The 18,086-nt window shown below is 38.1% G+C and overlaps 1 protein-coding gene across 1 annotated transcript in view; it reads left to right on the forward strand.

Annotated features, from left to right (window-relative positions):
• ENOX1 (ecto-NOX disulfide-thiol exchanger 1) overlaps positions 1-18,086 on the forward strand; it is a 603,512-nt gene that overhangs the window by 164,621 nt on the left and 420,805 nt on the right. The window contains exon 2 of the mRNA XM_054586376.1: positions 2,669-2,798. The gene's annotated coding sequence lies outside the window, so the exon portion shown is untranslated. The remainder of the gene's footprint in view (positions 1-2,668; positions 2,799-18,086) is intronic.

The raw sequence follows: 18,086 nt of genomic DNA on the forward strand, positions 1-18,086 counted from the left end.
GGTAAACATTTTATTGTCTTGAGATAGGGAAAGTGTTTTGAAAGCATAGTACTAATAATATAGTCATAAAGGAAAATGAATGGTGGATTTAGTCATATAAAAGTTTACCCTTTTGTATGACCAAAACAGTGGTATGCAAATATATAAACTATATTAAGTGATACAGTGATTATGACCATGAAAGAGGCAAAATAAATTGCAGGATACTCATATAATTGATTATTACACAGCAACAAAAATAAGTAAATCACCAATACAAGGAGCATAATTGATAAATCTCATGGGTATAATGTTGAGCCAATGAAGCTATTTACAAAACCAGTCTATGTGTTAAATGTCAGTAGAGTGGTTAGTTTTCAAGAGGGAAGGATGGAATAATGACCGGCAGAGACATGAGAGGCTTCCATGATGCTGCTAACATGAATCTTGGGTGGTAGCACAGGTGGTACAAGTGTGTGCTCACTATGTGATATGCATAAAGCTGGATACTACTCTGTGCATATTTTACTTCAGTAAAGTAGTTTTAGAAACAAGCATACAAACAAGAATTTCTGACTGTCATATTGGCAAAGACTTTTTAAAAATGAAGTTTTATTTTGGTCACACTATATGTGATGAAATTTACAAATGGCAGACTGTTAATTGTGTTGCCAGTTCTATTCAACAATTTCTGTAACAGGAATTTATCCTAAGAACAGAATGAGAAAATTATACAAGGAAACATCCATAATGATATACATAGTAGCTTTATTTATAAAAATGAAAAGTCAGATAAACACTATATGTCCAACATTGGGAGTTTGTTAAACTAATAAAGGTACATATGGAATATGTTGTAACCAGATATACTGAGGCAGGACTACTTTTGTGTAGAAAGTTATATGAGTAGTTTTGTGACAAAAAATAGCAATTTCCAGATCTATTTCTCTCATATTAACGCATAGATACACACACTCACATACACTCAGAATCACATTTTAAAAATATCTATATCTAAATAGTTTGAATCAGTAGTCTCTAAAATGTCAGCAGAATTTATCTATGGTTTTGTGTGATTTTTTTCCTTCTATTTTCCCTTTTGTATTTCAGAAAAAAAAACACAGGTAGATATATTACTTTCTAATACTGAGAGAAAATAATAAAACAAAAGTAAACAAAAAACACCTGAGAAGTATTTTTGTATATCTCCTCCAGTTAATTTCTTCCCTCCTCTGGGACCAATCAAGTTTTTAAGTTAAATGGGAGGAAAGGGAAGAGAGAAATGTAAATGAACCATATTTGTTAAGTTTAATGGTGATACCTGATAATATTTAAAAATATGAATCTTATTGCAGAGTTTTTCTTTTTCACAAATGAGAATTCTTTTTAATTCATCCTTTATTTAAGTTACATTCATTTATAGATTGAACAGTAGTGATGTCATGCTATTTTCTAGTACATTGAAATAAATTAAAAAGTGTTGTATACTCCAAACTTAAAAATAGTTTGCATAATTCACTAGTTCAGACATGGTCCCAGATTTTATGGAGTTTTAAAGTTATATAATTTTTGAGGTTGTTTAAGTAATAAAACCACAATTTTGAGTATATGTTAGTTCCCGGTCCCTGGAGGGGGCTTGTGGCAGCGAGAGGCCCTGGCACTTCTTTTCTTCACTTCATGCAAAATTCATTTGTTAAGACCTAAGTCTCATTTACTTATGCCTATTCTCTCTTTTTTTGGAGAGAAATTATTGCTCAAAATTATTAAATTGTGATAACACATGTACTTGATATTAATACAATTTAAAGATAGCTTATGGAAACAGATTTATTGAAATACGAAAATAGAATATGTATTTAAGCCTTACTGTGGAAGGCTGTTAAGCTTACGGACGTTTTAAGGCCCTATACGTATAACAATTGGATATATTTTCTCTCTTATTTTAAAGAAAGTAAATCATTCAACAAATTTATATATTTGATTAATATTATTTATTTACTCCTATAAATACTCTTCTCCCTACCCCCTCCCTCAATTCTACAATCTAGCTTTAAAATACTCATATATTTAGATTTCATACTAGGAATTCTCAAATTTTAATGTACATCAAAATCATCTAGTCTATTGTTAAAATATGAGTTCTAATTTGTTAGTTCTGGGGGGAGGTCTAGGATTCTGCATGTTTAGCAAGCTCCCAGGAGATTCCTCTGTAGCGGGTCTGCAGACCACACTTTGTGTGTAGTCCACACGAAGTGGACTCCATAGCATTCTAACCTGTCTCCAGCATCGCCTCATTGGAAGTGGGGAGGTCCCTCCATGCCCTCCATATGTAGGGGACTGTTTCAGTATAAGGGGCAGCTGGTGATTATGTAACCAGGAATATAAGCGTAGGATTGAGATTACATGAAACAAGTAACACAGCTAAGGACAGCAGATGTGCGCTGCAGAGTAAGAGTGAGAGAGGGAGCACAAGTGAGCCAGTGCTGAGAAAGACACAATTTCTTCACCCACTACATTGGGGACATGTTTGTAAGTACATTGACAGGCAGACTCTTTTCATGTTTGGCTTGTCATGAGAAGCACAGGTGAGGCAGTAAGTGTGGAGCTCTTCTGGGAATTTAGAAGTTCAGAAAAAAGGACTCTGAATTGTTAAACTTTGACCACACAGATGTGGGTGCTTCCCTTTCAGGGTTCAGGGCATACTGTGTGTGGTGACAACCCGTCTTGCTGGCAGCCTGTCCCACCTGTGATCTCTTCTGGGAAATATCATCAGGAGCTGACTGCGGCCAGCGGCCAGCGTTTCTCAGTTCTCAGCCAAGGTAAGGAGTCTCTGATGGTGCACTAGTTATGCTGTGAAGTTTACGGATCAGCACAGGGCGGAGTGCTCTGAAGACACTGCTTTTCCAATAAATGCTATTCCAGTGATAACAGAGATAGGACTTTCTGCTATTAGGGAAAACTAAGAAAAGCACATGCCCTGTTGCTCCTACTTTTGATATTCTGCCTCCCTAAGAGAGCTGGATCTATGGTTTTTTTCCCTTTCTTTTTATTGTTGGCACTAATACAGATGTCCCCATTTCTGCACCTTTACCTGCCTCCACTCGTGTTTTTGTAATTGTGGTGAAAGAAAACAAAATGCATAACCTATTTATTTACCTTCTTAACCAGTGTTTAAGTGTTCAGGATAATATTATTAACTATAAACACATGTTGCACAGCAGGTCTCTAGAACACATATTCATCTTATGAAACAAACTCTAAATCCTTTGAAACTTATTTCCCCTTCATTCCATTCTGATAACTACCATTCTGCTTTCTGCTTCTTTGAGTGTACAACTTTAAATACCTCATATAAGTGGCATCATGCAGTGTTTGTCCTTCTATGACTGGCTTATTTCACTTAGCATTATGTCCTCAAGATTCATTCATACTGTAGCAGATGGCAGAATTTCCTATTTTATGGCTAAATAATATTCTATTGTATAGATACATGTGTGCATGCATGCACTTAATTCCTCAATTGATTAACTTTTAGGTTGTTTCTACATTTTGGCTACTGTGAATCATACTACAATGAACATGCGAGTGCAGATATCCCTTTGATATCCTGATTTCAATTCTTTCGGATATATCTCCAGAAGTAGAATTGCTTGGGCATGTGGTAGTTCTATTTTTGAGAAGCCTCCTTAGCTATACCATTTTATAGTCCTACCAACAGTACCTAAAGGCTTCAATTTCTCCATACCTTAACCAACACTTATTGTCTGTTTTTTTTCTTTTTTAATAATGACCATCCTAATAGATGTGAGATTATATAATTTGTTGTGGTTTTGATTTATGTTTTCTGATGATTAGTGATTTCAAGTATCTTTTCTTATACCTGTGGGCCATTTGTATGTCATTTTTGGAGAAATGTCTATTTAAGTCCTTTGTCTATTTCCTAATTATATTATTTGTTGGATTTTCTATGCTGTTGTTGTTTTAGTTTTTTGTTTTTTGCTATTGAGCTGTAGGAATTTCTTGTAGATTTTAGATATTAACTCCTTATTGGGTATATGGTTTGCAGATATTTTGTCCCATTCTGTAGGTCACCTTGTCACTCTGTTGACTGTTTCATTTACTGTGTAGAAACCTTTTAGTTTGATGTAGTTCTGCTTGTCTATTCTTGATTTTGTTGCCTAAACTTTTGTTATATTCAAAAAAATCATTGCCCAGACCAATGTTACAGTTTTCCCCTATGTTTTCTTTTATGAGTTTTATAGTTTTAGGCTTTATGGTTAAGTCTGTACTCTATTTTGAGTTAATTTTTGTAAACGGTATAAGATAGGGGTCCAACCTCATTCTTTTGCACGTGGACCTGCAGTTTTCCCAGCACCACTTGTGGAAGAGAAAGAAAAGCCTTTCCCCTTTACATGGTCTTGGCATCCTGGTCAAACATCATTTTAGTGGGTATATGTCGGTTTAATTCTGGGATTTCCATTCTGTTCCATTGGTCTAATGTCTGTGTTTATACTAATATTATACTATTTTTATTATTGTAGTTTTGTAATGTTTTGACGTCAGAAACTATAAGGCCTTGAAAAAATATATAAAAAGTTCCTTTCACAAGATTTATTTAGTCCTTTGTGATTACATACAAATTTCAGAATTTTTTTCTATTTTTGTAAAAATATCATAGAGATTTTGATAGTGATTGCATCGAACCTATGGATTGCTTTGTGCATTATGGACATTTTAACAATTCTAAGTCTTCCTATCCATGATGTTTTTGTTTTTATTTGTGTGTTCTTTAATTTCTTTCATCAGTGTTTTGTACTTTTCAGCGTATGCCTTTCACTTCCTTGGTTAAGTTTATTTCTAAGTACTTTAGTCTTTTGCATGCTATTGTAAATTGGATTGTTTTCTTAATTTCCTTTTTGGGTTGTGTGTTGTTAGTATATACAATAGAAATACAACTGATTTTTGTGTATTGATTTGGTGTCTTACAACTTTGCTGGATTCATTTATTAGTTCTAATAGTTTGTTTTTTTCATATGTAGAATCTTTAGGGTTTTCTACATATATAAGATCATGTCATATGTAAAGAGAGATTATTTGTTTCTTCTTTTCTGGTTTAGTTGTCTTTTATTTTTTCCCAACTGCTCAGACTAGTGTACTTTCAGTACTGTGTTGAATAGAAGTGGTATCCTAATCTTGTTCCTGGTCTTAGAGGAAAAGTTTTTAGTTTTTCACAATTGAGTGTAATCTTAGCTGTGGGCTTTTCACATATGGTTTTTATTATGTTATTTTCTTCTGTTTCTAGCTTGTTGAACAATTTGTTTGTTTGTTTTAATCAGGAAAGAGTGTTAAATTTTGGTCAAATGCTTTTTTTGCATCTATTGGGATTTTCATGTGATTTTTATTCCTCGTTTTAATAATGTGTGTATTGCATTGATGGCTTTCATATGTTGAATTATTCTTGCATCCCAGGAATAAATCCCATTTGGTCATGGGATATGATCCTTTTAATGTGCTGTTGAATTCAGTGTTGTTTTTTTTTTAATTTTGTAGAGGATTTTTACACCTTTATTTATCACAGATATTAGCTGATAGTTTTCTTTTCCTATAGTATTTTTGCCTAACTTTGTTGTTAAGGTAATGCTGGCCTCATCAAATGAGTTTGGAAATGTTTTCTCCTCATAAATTTTCTGGAAGATTTTAAGAAGATTAAAGCATAAGAACTATGACATAGTTCTTATTTAAAAGTTTCATAGAATACACCATTGAAGCTCTCTGATCCTGGGCTTTTCTTTGTTGGGGTTTTTTGGTTACTGTTTCAATATCCTTATTTATTATAGGTCTGTTCAGATGTACTATTCCTTCATGAACCAGTCTTGTTAGGCTGTATGTTTGAAGAATTTATTTCTACTAAGTTATCCAAATTGTTGGGATATGATTGTTCATAGAAATATTTTATAATCCTTTTTATTTCTATGGCATCAGTTGTAATATCTTCTCTTCCTTCTCTAATATTGTATACTTGACTCTTTATCTTAGCATATCTAAAGGTTTGCTTTTATCTTTTCAGAAAAACCAACTCAATTTAATTGATTTACCTATTTTTAAAATAGTTTTTAAAAACGTACTTTGCATAGTATAAAGTGTACACATTTAAAGTATATAATTCAGTGTTTTTTTAATATATGTACAGAATTGTTTAATTATCACAATCTAATTTTAGAACACTTTCTTAATTTTTTTATTGTTGTTCAGTTATAGTTGTCCCCATTTTTTCCTCTGTTGCTCTTCCCTGCCCCATCCAACCCCTGCTCCCAAAGACAGTCCTCATCCCACTGACCTTGTCCTTGGTCCTTTGTACATGTTCTCCTTCTTCCCCCCATTATCCCCTTTCCCCTCCCCTCTGGTCACCATCAGTTTGTTCTTTATTTCCATGTCTCTGGTTCTTTTTTTGTTCATTTGTTTGTTTTGTTGATTAGGTTCCACTTACATTTTCATGATTCAAGCAAAGCAAAACAGAACAAAACAACACAAAAACAAAACTGTGTATCCATTAGCAGGATGAGGCATATTTAACTATATAAATATTATGCACTTCTGAGACTCTGCTTTTGACTGGAAAGAATATGATGAACTTTGCAAACGAATTTTTTAGCTTTCTTTTATTATTTTTAAAAATTGATTATGCTATTACAGTTGTCCCAATTTTTCCCTCTTTGCCCCCCTCCACCCAGTACCCTCCACTCCCTCCAGTTATTCCCCTCTCTTTTGTTCATGCGCATGGGTCATCCATATAAATTCTTTGGCAATTTCATTTCCCATACTTGCTCTTAACATCCCCCTGTCTATTCTGTAACTACCAATTTGGACTTCTTAATCCCTTCACCTTTTCCCTCATTCCCCTAAATCCCCCTCCCCAGTGTCCACCATCCCATTGTTCTCCATATCTGTGATTCTGTCTGTCCCTCTTCTTCTTCTTCCCTTTGTTTTATTTTTTTTTAGATTCAGTTGTTGATACTTATGCATTTATTGCCATTTAATGTTCATAGTTTTGATCTTATTTTTCTTAAATAAGTCCCTATAACATTTCATATAATAATGGTTTGGTGATGATGAACTCCGTTACCTTGTCGGGGAAGCACTTCATCTGCCTTGTGCCCTTTGATTCCAAATGATAACTTTGCTAGATAGAGTAATCTAGGTTGTAGGTCCTTTTTTTTTTTTTTAATCACTTTGAATGCTAGCCAATCCCTTCTAGCCTATAAAGTTTCTTTTGAGAAATTAGTTGACATTCTTATGGGAACTCCTTTGTTAGTAATTATCTGATTTTCTCTTGCTGCTTTTAAGATTCTCTTTATATTTAATCATTGACTTTGCTGTACTGATTGGATGTCTTTTTCTTCCTTATGATCCAAATCATTGACTTCTTTCTTAGCTTTATCCACTCCACCGTTGATTCTCTGTAAATTGTTCTTTATTTCAGTTAGCATATCCTTCATTTCTGCCTGGGTATTTTTTATGCTGTTGACATACCCATTGAGTTCCTTGAGTATCCTTATAACCAGTGTTTTGAACTTCGCATCTAATAGATTGTTTATCGCTCTTTTGTTTAGTCTTTTTCTGGGGTATTGTTGTGTTTTTTCATTTGAGCCATATTTCTTTGTCTCCTCATTTTGACAGCCTGTGTTTGTTTCTATGCATTAGGTAGAGCTGCTTTGACTCCATCTTAGTCTTAAGTGTGGTATAAAGTAGGAGATGTCCTGTAGGGTCCAGTGGCACAGCCTCCCCTGTCTCCCAAGCTGTGTACTTGAGGTACTCCCTCTGTATGTGCTAAGTGCTCCCTCCTCTTGTAGTTGAATCTTGACTGCTGTCAGCATGTCAATGGGAGGGATTTACCCAGTCTAGACAAGTGGTGGGACTGGCTATGACCCCTGCCAGCAGCCACCACCCCCTGTGGCTTGTGGAGGTGGTTGGGTGGTGCTCCAACATGATCTGCAACTGTCTGCTGAGTGCACAGGCGCTGGGGTTTCCCAGGTGATGCAGGCCAAGGTCAGCCTCTGCCTGTGTTCTATTAGGAGCCCCCTTGCATAAGCTATAGAGTGATCTGCAGATGGCTGCTGCTAGTGCCAGGCCTGGGGCCACTCTGTGAGAAATATAGGCAGCTGGGATTGGTTGTTGCTTGTTTGAGCGGATTTAGGAAGGTCTGAAACCTGCACCTAGTCCAGCCCTTTATATGGAAAAGCCACTGTTATCAGGGTGGGAGGGTTGCTTGGGAGGCCAGTAAGTTGGATAGGGCAATAGAGCAGACCTTTAGGTAATCATCAGGGCAGGGTTTACGACGTGAGCCAGATTGATGGAGATTCAGATATGGTGTCACCACACTGTGGCTCTCTGTGGGGAGGGCTCAGAAAAGGTACAGTTCCCTCTGCCTGGGAGGAAACTGTTCCCCAGGTCTTTCCCTGATGCCAGATACTTCAATTTCTCCCTGTATGCCACTGATGCCCTTTAAACTGCTACCCTGGTGCTGGAGCTCAGAAGAAGTGAGTCTAAGTAAATACTAAGTCTGTTGCAGGCCCTCTAAGAGGAGAGACCTGAGAACCCTAAAGTTTCTTTTGCTGACCCAAACCCCATTGGTTTTTATAGCCATGACTGGGTGATCTTGGGTGAGGGTGGGATCCCTTGCTTCCGAGATATCCCTCCATTTTATACACACCATACGTGGGTTTGAGACCAGCCAGTTCTATGTCTCCAGACCTCCATCTCTCCTAACCAGCTGGATAAATGTGGTTTCTTTAATTCCTTAGTTGTCAGACTCCCATACAGCTCTGTTTTTCTAATGGTTCTGAGAGATGGTTGTTCTATATTTCAGTTGTAATTTTGCTGTGGTTGTGTGAGGAGGTGAGCTGTGTTTACCTACTCCTCCATCTTGACCAGAAGTCTGAGGACCAGTTTTTGACTGGAGTTAATATTATCAGTTTTTGTATATGATTTTGCAAACAATAAAATTCATTAAGATAAATATTTTATTGTCATCAACTACTTATCAACACTAATTGATAATATAATTAAGACATTGTTATTAACTAGTGTAAATTTTTATTATTTAGAAATATTTTTAAGAATAGCTTTTATTGCTCAGAAATATAAACAAAGAGCATGCATGAATGACCTATGGACATAGAAAACAGAGTGGGAATTACCTGTGGGAGAGGGGTCTGGGGTGGGATGGATGGAGGAGGGCAAAAGGGGAAGAATTGAGACTACTGTAATAGAATAGACATGATTTAAAAATTTAAAAAAAATTTAAAAATGTGAAGCTTAGTATTTCTTTGCACCTACAAATTGAGTAAGCATCATCAAGGATACTGATGAGGTGAGTAAATGAGTGACAGATGATGGGAAATGAGATTTATTGTAATATATTTATGGGGAAAAATACTGGGCTATCATGGAAGCACAGATAAAAATGCTACTGATTTAGTTTGGGAAACATCATGAAAGCTTTTTTTTTTTAAAGTATATTTTATTGCTTATGTTATTACAATTGTCCTATTGTTTTCCTCCCTTTATTCCCCTCTGCCCTGCACCCTCCTCAAACCAGCATTACCCTCCTTAGTTTCCGTCCATGGGTCATACATATAAGTCCTTTGACTTCTCCATTTCCTATACTATTTGTGTTGCAGCCGGTCAAGGCCTGGCAGGTCCACTCTAGACTCAGGTAAATGAAAGAAAATGCACAGTCGTCAGGATACATGAAGTGCCTTTATTCAAGGGTGGGCGAGCCATGTACACGGAAAGCCTGTGTCTGCATGCACAGTGAGAAGCCCCTGCTCACTTAAGTACTAGAACAAAGTTAGCCAAAAGCCAAATATTATGTAACATAGCATGATTCTGCACATGTGAGCCCACTTCATGTTATGGGAACCATTTACTGGACCCAGACTCAAGGTTATGTTGTGAGAGATTGCTTCCCTTAGTTACCCGGACACCTGGGTGAGGAAGCTAGGCTGTCTCCATTTACCATACAGTATTCTTAATCTCTCCCTGTCTATTTTGTGTCTATTATTTATGTTTCTTATTCCCCATACCTTTTTCCCCATTCTTCCCTCCTCCCTCTCCCTGCTGATAACCTGCTGTGTGATCTCCATTTCTGTAAATCTATTCCTGTTCCAGTTGTTTGCTTAGTTTGTTTTTGTTTTTGTTTTTAGGTTCAGTTGATAGTTGGGAGTTTGTTGTCATTTCAGTGTTCATAGTTTTGATCTTCTTTTCCTTAGATAAGTCCATTTAACATTTCTTATAATAAGGGCTTGGTGATGATGAACTCTTTTAACTTGACCTTACCTGGGAAGCACTTTATCTGCCCTTCCATTCTAAATAGGTCCTTGCCTTTCATGACTTTGAACACTTCTTTGCAGCCCCTTCTTTCCTGTAAGGTTTCTTTTGTGAAATCAGCTGATAGCCTTATGAGAACTCCTTTGTAGGTAACTCTCTCCTTTTCTCTTGCTGCTTTTAAGATTCTCTCCTTATCTTTAATCTTGGGTAATGTAGTTATGATGTGTCTTGATTTGTTCTCCCTTGGGTTCAATTTCTTTAGGACTCCTTGAGCTTCCTGTATCTCCTGAAGATCTATTTCCTTTGCCAGATTGGGGATGTTCTCCTTCATTATGTTTTCAAATAAGTTTTCAATTTCTTGCTCTTCCTCTTCTTCTTCTGGCACCCCTATGATTCAGGTGTTTGAATGTTTAAAGTTGTCCTAGAGGTTCCTGAGCCTCTCCTCATTTTTTAAAGTTCTTGTTTCTTCATTCTGTTCTGGTTGAATATTTATTTCTTCCTTCTGCTCCAAATCATTGATTTGAGTCTCAGTTTCCTTCCCTGCACTTTTGGTTCCCTGTATATTTTTCTTTATTTCACTTTGCATAGCCTTCACTTTTTCCTCTATTTTGTGACCTTACTTAATTTCTGTGAGCATCCTGATTACCAGTGTTTTGAACTCTGCATCTGATAGGTTGGCTAGCTCCTCATCACTTAGTTTTTTTGGGGGGTTTTATTTGTTCTTTCATTTGGGCCATATTTCTTTGTCTTGGCATACCTGTTATATCATAAGGGCTAGAGCCTTAGGTATTCGCCAGGGTGAGGCAACCTGGATAGCCCCATTGTGACTCTGTATGTGGGGAAGGGGTCCGAGAGGGAACAATGCCGCTTGCTCACTAAGCCGACTTTCAGTCACTTCCCCACTACTCACAAGAAAATTGGCCCTTCTGATGCTAATTCCCAGGTACATGGTTTGTGTATGTTCTAGAACCCTGTAGGTCTCTCCAACAAACTCTCCTATGATGGGAATTTCTCCTGCTGCCGTATTCCCCACAGGTTTTAATAGCCAGAAGTTTTCAGGCTTTCTTTTCCCATTCTGGAGGCCTGGGTTGCGCAGTCTCATTTCCCTGTTGTTCTTTCTGGTTTATTCACATGCAAATGTGGGGCCGTCAGCCACCATCTCACCAGCCCAGTCCTCCAGCCACCTCCTCACCAGTCCAGTACTCCAGTTGCCACCTTGCCATGCGTCCTCTCCACCCCAGCTGTCCTTCTCCGCTCTACCTACCAGTCTGGATGAATGTTTCTTCTTCAATTCCTTGTTTATTGGACTTTCATACAGTTCAATTTTCTGGCCGTTCTGATTGTTTTTTGTTTTTAAAGTTTGTTGTTCTTTTGGTTGTGTGAGGAGGCAAAGTTTATCTACCCTTGCCTCTATCTTGGCCAGAATTCCTTCCATATCATGAAAGTCTTGATGAGAAAAACTCTTAAGGATAATTTATGATAATTAATTTGCCAGATTATTTTTTTGATAACAATTTCCTCTGAAAACATTAATTTTCAAATCTACTTTACAGGGAATTCTTGGGTAAAAACTTTCCAAAAGTCATAAAGTCTGCTTTCTTTTTATTCTTTTGGAAAGTACAGATAATTCTATTTATAAGCCTTTATCAAAAGAATAAGAAAGAAAAAAAGGAAAAAGAAAAAAATTTGTTCATTATAGCTGATGACAAATAAAAAGATGTTATTTCTATCCATTTAGAACTGTATGTCAGTGATAATCCAATTCCCTTCCAGTTCTTCCTCAGTCATCCAGAAGAACTCTGTTTCTCAAGTACAATGCTCTCACAAGAGTATTGACTCACAAGAGTATGAGTGTAATCCATGCAGGGCACATCTGTGTTTTTTTTTTATAACATGTTCTGCTACTGGTAACTGTGCTGGTCACTGTGAGATCTACTTTGTCCTTCTGGCTGTAATATGCAGGACTGCTTCACAGAGGCCAGCTCCAAAGTAGCTGAACTAGTTTTCCTCTGGCTGCCTTCATACAGTCACCCCTCCTCAACTCTCCCCATAATACTAATTATCAAGAATTCTTTAATAAAGTAGTATTAACATTCATATATGAAGATGACTGTTGATAGTGATAGATGGAATATGAATTATTGAAAAAAATCCTGCATAATTTGCATAAAGTAAAGGTAGTATCTTCTCTGAATGTAAGATCAGAACCTCGGAGAGCATTTAGGGGATCTGTTTATAAGGCTAGTGCATTAGCAAGCTAGAAAGCAACATGACATTGCTGGAACTCAAGAAGAAGAGTAAGTCGCCATACCAGGAGCAAGCCCGAGCCTCTGGGCAAAGCTCCTAGATGGTGAGAGGTTCACTTGTTTTGAAAACTGTACAAGTAATTACTGTTAAGTAACATTCTGTGGTTTCTAGCAGTATTGTGCAAAATGGCTTTATAAAGGAAGCATTGCTAGAATGCAGTAGAAATAATGATTCATGATTAAACTGGCTTTGTTGAAGTAATCTAAAGTACATGCTGCAACATGTTTTTTCCAAGAGGCTAAAATAACTGACTTAAGATATTTTAAATGTCAGAAACTTACACAGTAGTCTACCCTCATCTGTGTTTCACTTTCTTTGGTTTCAGTTCCCCATGGACAATTAGCGTCCAAAAATACTGAATGGAAAATTCTAGAGATAAATAATTTATGTTTTACCGTCAACAAAATGAAAAGGGAAAATGAATGAGAGAAAATATTTGCCAATGATATATCTGATAAGTGGCAAATTTCTAAAACATATAATGAACTTACACTGCACAACACCAGCAAGGCAAACAACCCAATTAAAAATGGGCAAAGGGCCTGAATGGGCACTTCTCCAAAGAAGACATACAGATGACCAATAGACATATGAAAAAAAAATGCTCAATGTCACTAATCATCAGAGAGATACAAATTAAAACCACAATGAAATATCATCTCACCCTGGCAAAATGGCTATTATCAATAAATTAACAAACAGCAAATGCTGGTGAGGATGTGGAGAAAAGGGAACCCTCATGCACTGCTGGTGGGAATGCAGACTGGTGCAGCCACTGTGGAAAACGGTATGGAATTTACTCAAAAAATGAGAAATGGAGGAGCATATAGGATTTTCTATGCACAATATCATGTTGTCAGTGAATACTGACAGTTTTATTTTGTCCTTTCCAATTTGGATGCGTTTCATTTCTTGTGTAATCGCTGTGGCTAGGACTTCCAGTACTATATTGAATAAAAGTTGTGAAAGTGGACATCTCTGTCTTGTTCCTAGTCCTAAGGGAAACACTTTTAAAGGTTTTCCATATATGTCATTTATTATGTTGAAGTATGCTGTCTATTCCCACTTTGCTGAGTGTTATCATAAGGGGTGCTGGATTTTATCAAATGATTTTTATGCATCTGTTGATATGATCATGGGATTTTTGTCTTTCATTTTGTTGATGTGATGGGTCACATTTATTAACTTGTGGATATTGTACCCATTCCTACATCTCTGGAATAAATCTCACTTGATCAGTCTCCACAAAAAGACTAGCTGACCTAATAAATAAATTTGGCAGAGTAGTGGGATACAAAATCAATATTCAGAAATCAATGGCATTTTTATACACCAATAATAAACTATCAGAAAGAGAAACTAAGAAAACAATCCCATTTACTATAGCAACACACAAAAAATAAAGTACATAGGAATAAATTTAACCAAGGAAGTAAAAGACCTGTATTTGGGAAACTTTAGGACAGTGAAGAAAAATTGAAGAAAATATAAATAAGTGGAAGCAGATACTGTGTTCATGAATTGGAAAAATTGATTAACATCTTTAATATACCCATACTAGCAAAAGTAATCTATAGATTAAATGCAATTCCCATCAAGATAACAATGACATATTTCACAGATCTAGAACAAATATTCCAAAAATTTATATGGAAACAAAAATACCCTGAATAGTCTCAGCAATCTTGAGAAAGAAGAAAAAAGTTAGAGGGATCATAATACCTGACATCAAACTATACTTCAAGGCCACTGTAATCCAAACTGTCTGGTACTGGCATAAGAACAGACATATAGGGACCCCGTTACAAATACACTTTGGGTGGGGGGGGCCCTGGCTGTGCCCTGTTACAAGACAGCAGCTGGTGGAGCCCTGGTGATAACGCACCTCCCACTCTGCAGCTACCATCTCGCTCAGGCATAAGGGAATCAATTAACCTGCCTTTTGTGCGCTCCGCACACAGCTTGTGCGTGTGTGAGCTGGGGGGCTAAGTGCAGACTGGCTGGAAGAGCCTTGAGGAGAGACTAGAGACGGAGGCGTTGGGGAAAGAATGGGAGGAACCGGGAAGTCCCGACTCCCTCCCCGTTCTGTAGTCTCCATTCTGGGCAGGCAGGGCGCGCCCTCAAAGAAGGAGAAGCGGGGCACGCAGAAACCAGACTGCCTGCGATTGCAACGCCGTCAGCACAGGGGGTGGATCCTTGGACGAAGGGGGTCACAGAACTGCACAGAGACCCTTGGGGAGGAACTGGAGACAGAGGTGTTGGGGAAAGAATGGGAGGAGGAACCGGGGAGTTCGGACTCCTTCTCCTTTCCTTAGTATCCATTGTGCGGAAAGAGGACACACCCCCAAAGAGCCAAAAGCCGAAAAGCACGCAATAGAGAGCCCAAAACCACCCAGTGCAGGTGCGCACACTTGCCCCGAGTGGCTGGCGAGGGTTGGCGAGTGTGTGTGTAGACGTGCGCAGGCTGGCGAGGGCTCGCGGGGGCTGGCAAGGCCTCTCACAGGTTGGCACCGATGGGGCCTGCGAGGGAGTGTGCAGATCGGAAAGGGCAGATGTAAATCGACCCGCGTGGGCCGGCGAGTGCAGAGCAGTCAGAAATAGTGGATCCCGGGCCAAAGGGGTCAGAGAGCCGCCCAGAGTCCCTGGAGGAGAGACTGGACACAGGATTAACGGGAGAGTCCTGGAGCTGACTTCCTCTCATTTCCGTAGTCTCCATTTGGCGACGGCAGGCAATGCATCCAAAGAAGGAAAAGCGGGGAAAGCACACAATAGAAGACCCTAAATGGACCAGTGCCGGGTGCTTGCCCCCGGAGGGGGGCAGACGAATCTGCAAGGTAGCGAAGAAGTCCCCTGGGGCAAGCACGCTTGAGCCCAGGTGGGTCGGGGATCCTGCTGGGAAGGCGAGCGCTATCAGGGAGCCGGTGTGAGAGTGCAGAGCGATCCACAGAAATAGTGGATCCCTGGCTGAAGGGGTCACAGAGCTGCCCAAAGCAGGAGTCAGACACAGACAGTAGACTCCTGGAAGGCTCAAACAAACAACCCAAGGTCATGTAGGGTCAACAACTGACATCATCAGAGGCAGGCCCAGAAAGAAAAGTAAAGGAAAAATAAATAAAAACAAACAAACAAACAAACAAATAAATAAAAAAGACCTGCCTACTACCATAGAAGTTTAATCCACAGTCAGGAAATCTAGATGGATCAATAGAAGCAGAAGCAAAAATAAATAAATAAATAAATAACTTACTTAACAGACGCTCACAAAAATAGGAAGAAAAAGAAGTTCCCCTCAAATGAGTGGAAAAGGGGACTCCCCACAGAGAGAGCTAAATGAAATAGAGGCAAGGGAACTATCAGATATTGAATTCAAAACAATGGTTCTAAGGAAGCTCAATGAGCTCAGCCAGCTCAAAGAGAACTATGAGAAACTGCAGAGAAACTATCAGGATCTTACAGCAAACTATAATAACCTGGAAAAGGACATAGAAACTGTCAAGAAGACACAAGAGGATATGAAGAATACCATTTTTGAATTGAAGAACACAGTAGAAGGAATCCAAAGCAGGCTGGATGAAGCCGAGGATCATATCAGCGAGATGGAGGATAAGGTAGAAGAAAGCTCCCAGAAAGAAAAATAAATGGAAAAAAGACTCAGAAAGCATGAAGAGGCATTTAGGGAAATGCAGGACAACCTGAAACGCAGGATCCCTATTATATGGATCCCTATTATATGGATATTATTCTCCTCCTAAGAAGGAGAAGAAGAGGAGCAAGGGCTAGAGAACCTCCTCAAAAAAGTAATGATGGAAAATTTCCCTAATTTGAGGAGAGAAAGGCTCTCCTGGATCCAGGAGGCACAGAGGGCCCCACTCAAGGGTGACCCAAGGAGGCCCACTCCAAGACACATTATCATTAAAATGGCAACTATCAAAGACAAAGAGAGAATCCTCAAGGCAGCAAGGGAGAAGGATAAAGTAACATATAAAGGGGCCCCGATACGCCTAGGAGCTGACTTCTCAACAGAAACACTACAAGCCAGAAGGGAATGGTAACAAATATTCCAAGTAATGAAAAGCAAGGGCCTAGAACTAAGGCTGCTCTACCCAGCAAGGCTCTCATTAAAACAGAAGGGGAAATAAGGAGTTTCCCAGACAAAAGAAAGCTAAAAGAATACATCTCTACCAAACCAGCACTCCAAGATATGCTCAAGGGACTGGTTTAAGAAGATGAAGGAAAAGAGTGAGAAAGAGAAAAACACAGGTACAAAGAGAAAAAATGAATAAGTTTCTATCAGTAATAATTCTCAATGTAAATGGACTAAATGCCGCAATCAAAAGACACAGGGTAGCTGAATGGATAAGAAAACACGACCCACACACATATGCTGCCTACAAGAGACCCACCTCAGAGCAAGAGACCTACACAGATTGAAAGTAAAGGGATGGGAAAAAAATATTCCAAGCAAATGGGCAAGAGAAGAAGGCCGGGGTTGCTATACTTGTATCAGACAAAGTAGATTTCAAAGCAAAGGCCATAAAAAGAGACCCAGAGGGGCACTTTATAATACTTAAAGAAAGAATCTATCAAGAAGATATAAACATTGTAAACTTATATGCTCCCAATATAGGAGCCCCCAAGTATATAAAGATGACTTCAAAAAAGATATAAACAGCAACACACTGATAGTAGGGGATTTCAACACCCCACTGGCAAAAATGGACAGAACTTCCAAACATAATATCAGTAAGGATATTGTAGAGCTGAATGACGCATTGAATCAAATAGACTTAACTGATATATATAGAACCTTACATCCCAAAGAAGAAAAATACACATTCTTTTCAAATGCTCATGGCAGTTTTTCAAAGATAGACCACATGATAGGACACAAAATAAACCTCAGCAAATTCAGGAAAATTGAAGTAATACCAAACTTTTTCTCGGACCACAAGGTCTTGAAACTGTAAATCAACCTCAGAGAGAAACTTCAAAAACTTACAAACTATGGAGACTGAATAGTAAACTATTAAACAATGAATGGGTCAATAATGAGATAGGAGAAGAAATAAAAAAATTTCTGGAAACAAATGAAAATGAACAGACAACAGTCCAGAACCAATGGGACACAGCAAAGGCAGTCCTGAGAGAGAAGATATAACAATACAGGCTTACCTAAAAAAGATAGAAACATTTCAAATAAAAGACCTAACACTACAACTTCAAGAACTGGAGAAACAACAACAAATAAATCCCAGAGCAAGTAGAAGGAAGGAAATAGTCAAGATTAGAGCAGAACTGAATGATATAGAGACGAAAAGAACAATTCAAAGGATCAACCAATCCAGAAGCTGGTTATTTGAAAAGATAAATAAAATCAACAAGCCTTTAAGCAGACTCATCAAGACAAAAAGGGAGAGGACCCAAATTAATAATATCAGAAATGAAAGAGGAGAAATAACAACTGATACCAC

Source organism: Pteronotus mesoamericanus, unplaced genomic scaffold (assembly GCF_021234165.1).
Source record: "Pteronotus mesoamericanus isolate MK-2021 breed Mesoamerican mustached bat unplaced genomic scaffold, CSHL_Meso_final contig_94, whole genome shotgun sequence".
NCBI lineage: Eukaryota > Metazoa > Chordata > Mammalia > Chiroptera > Mormoopidae > Pteronotus > Pteronotus mesoamericanus.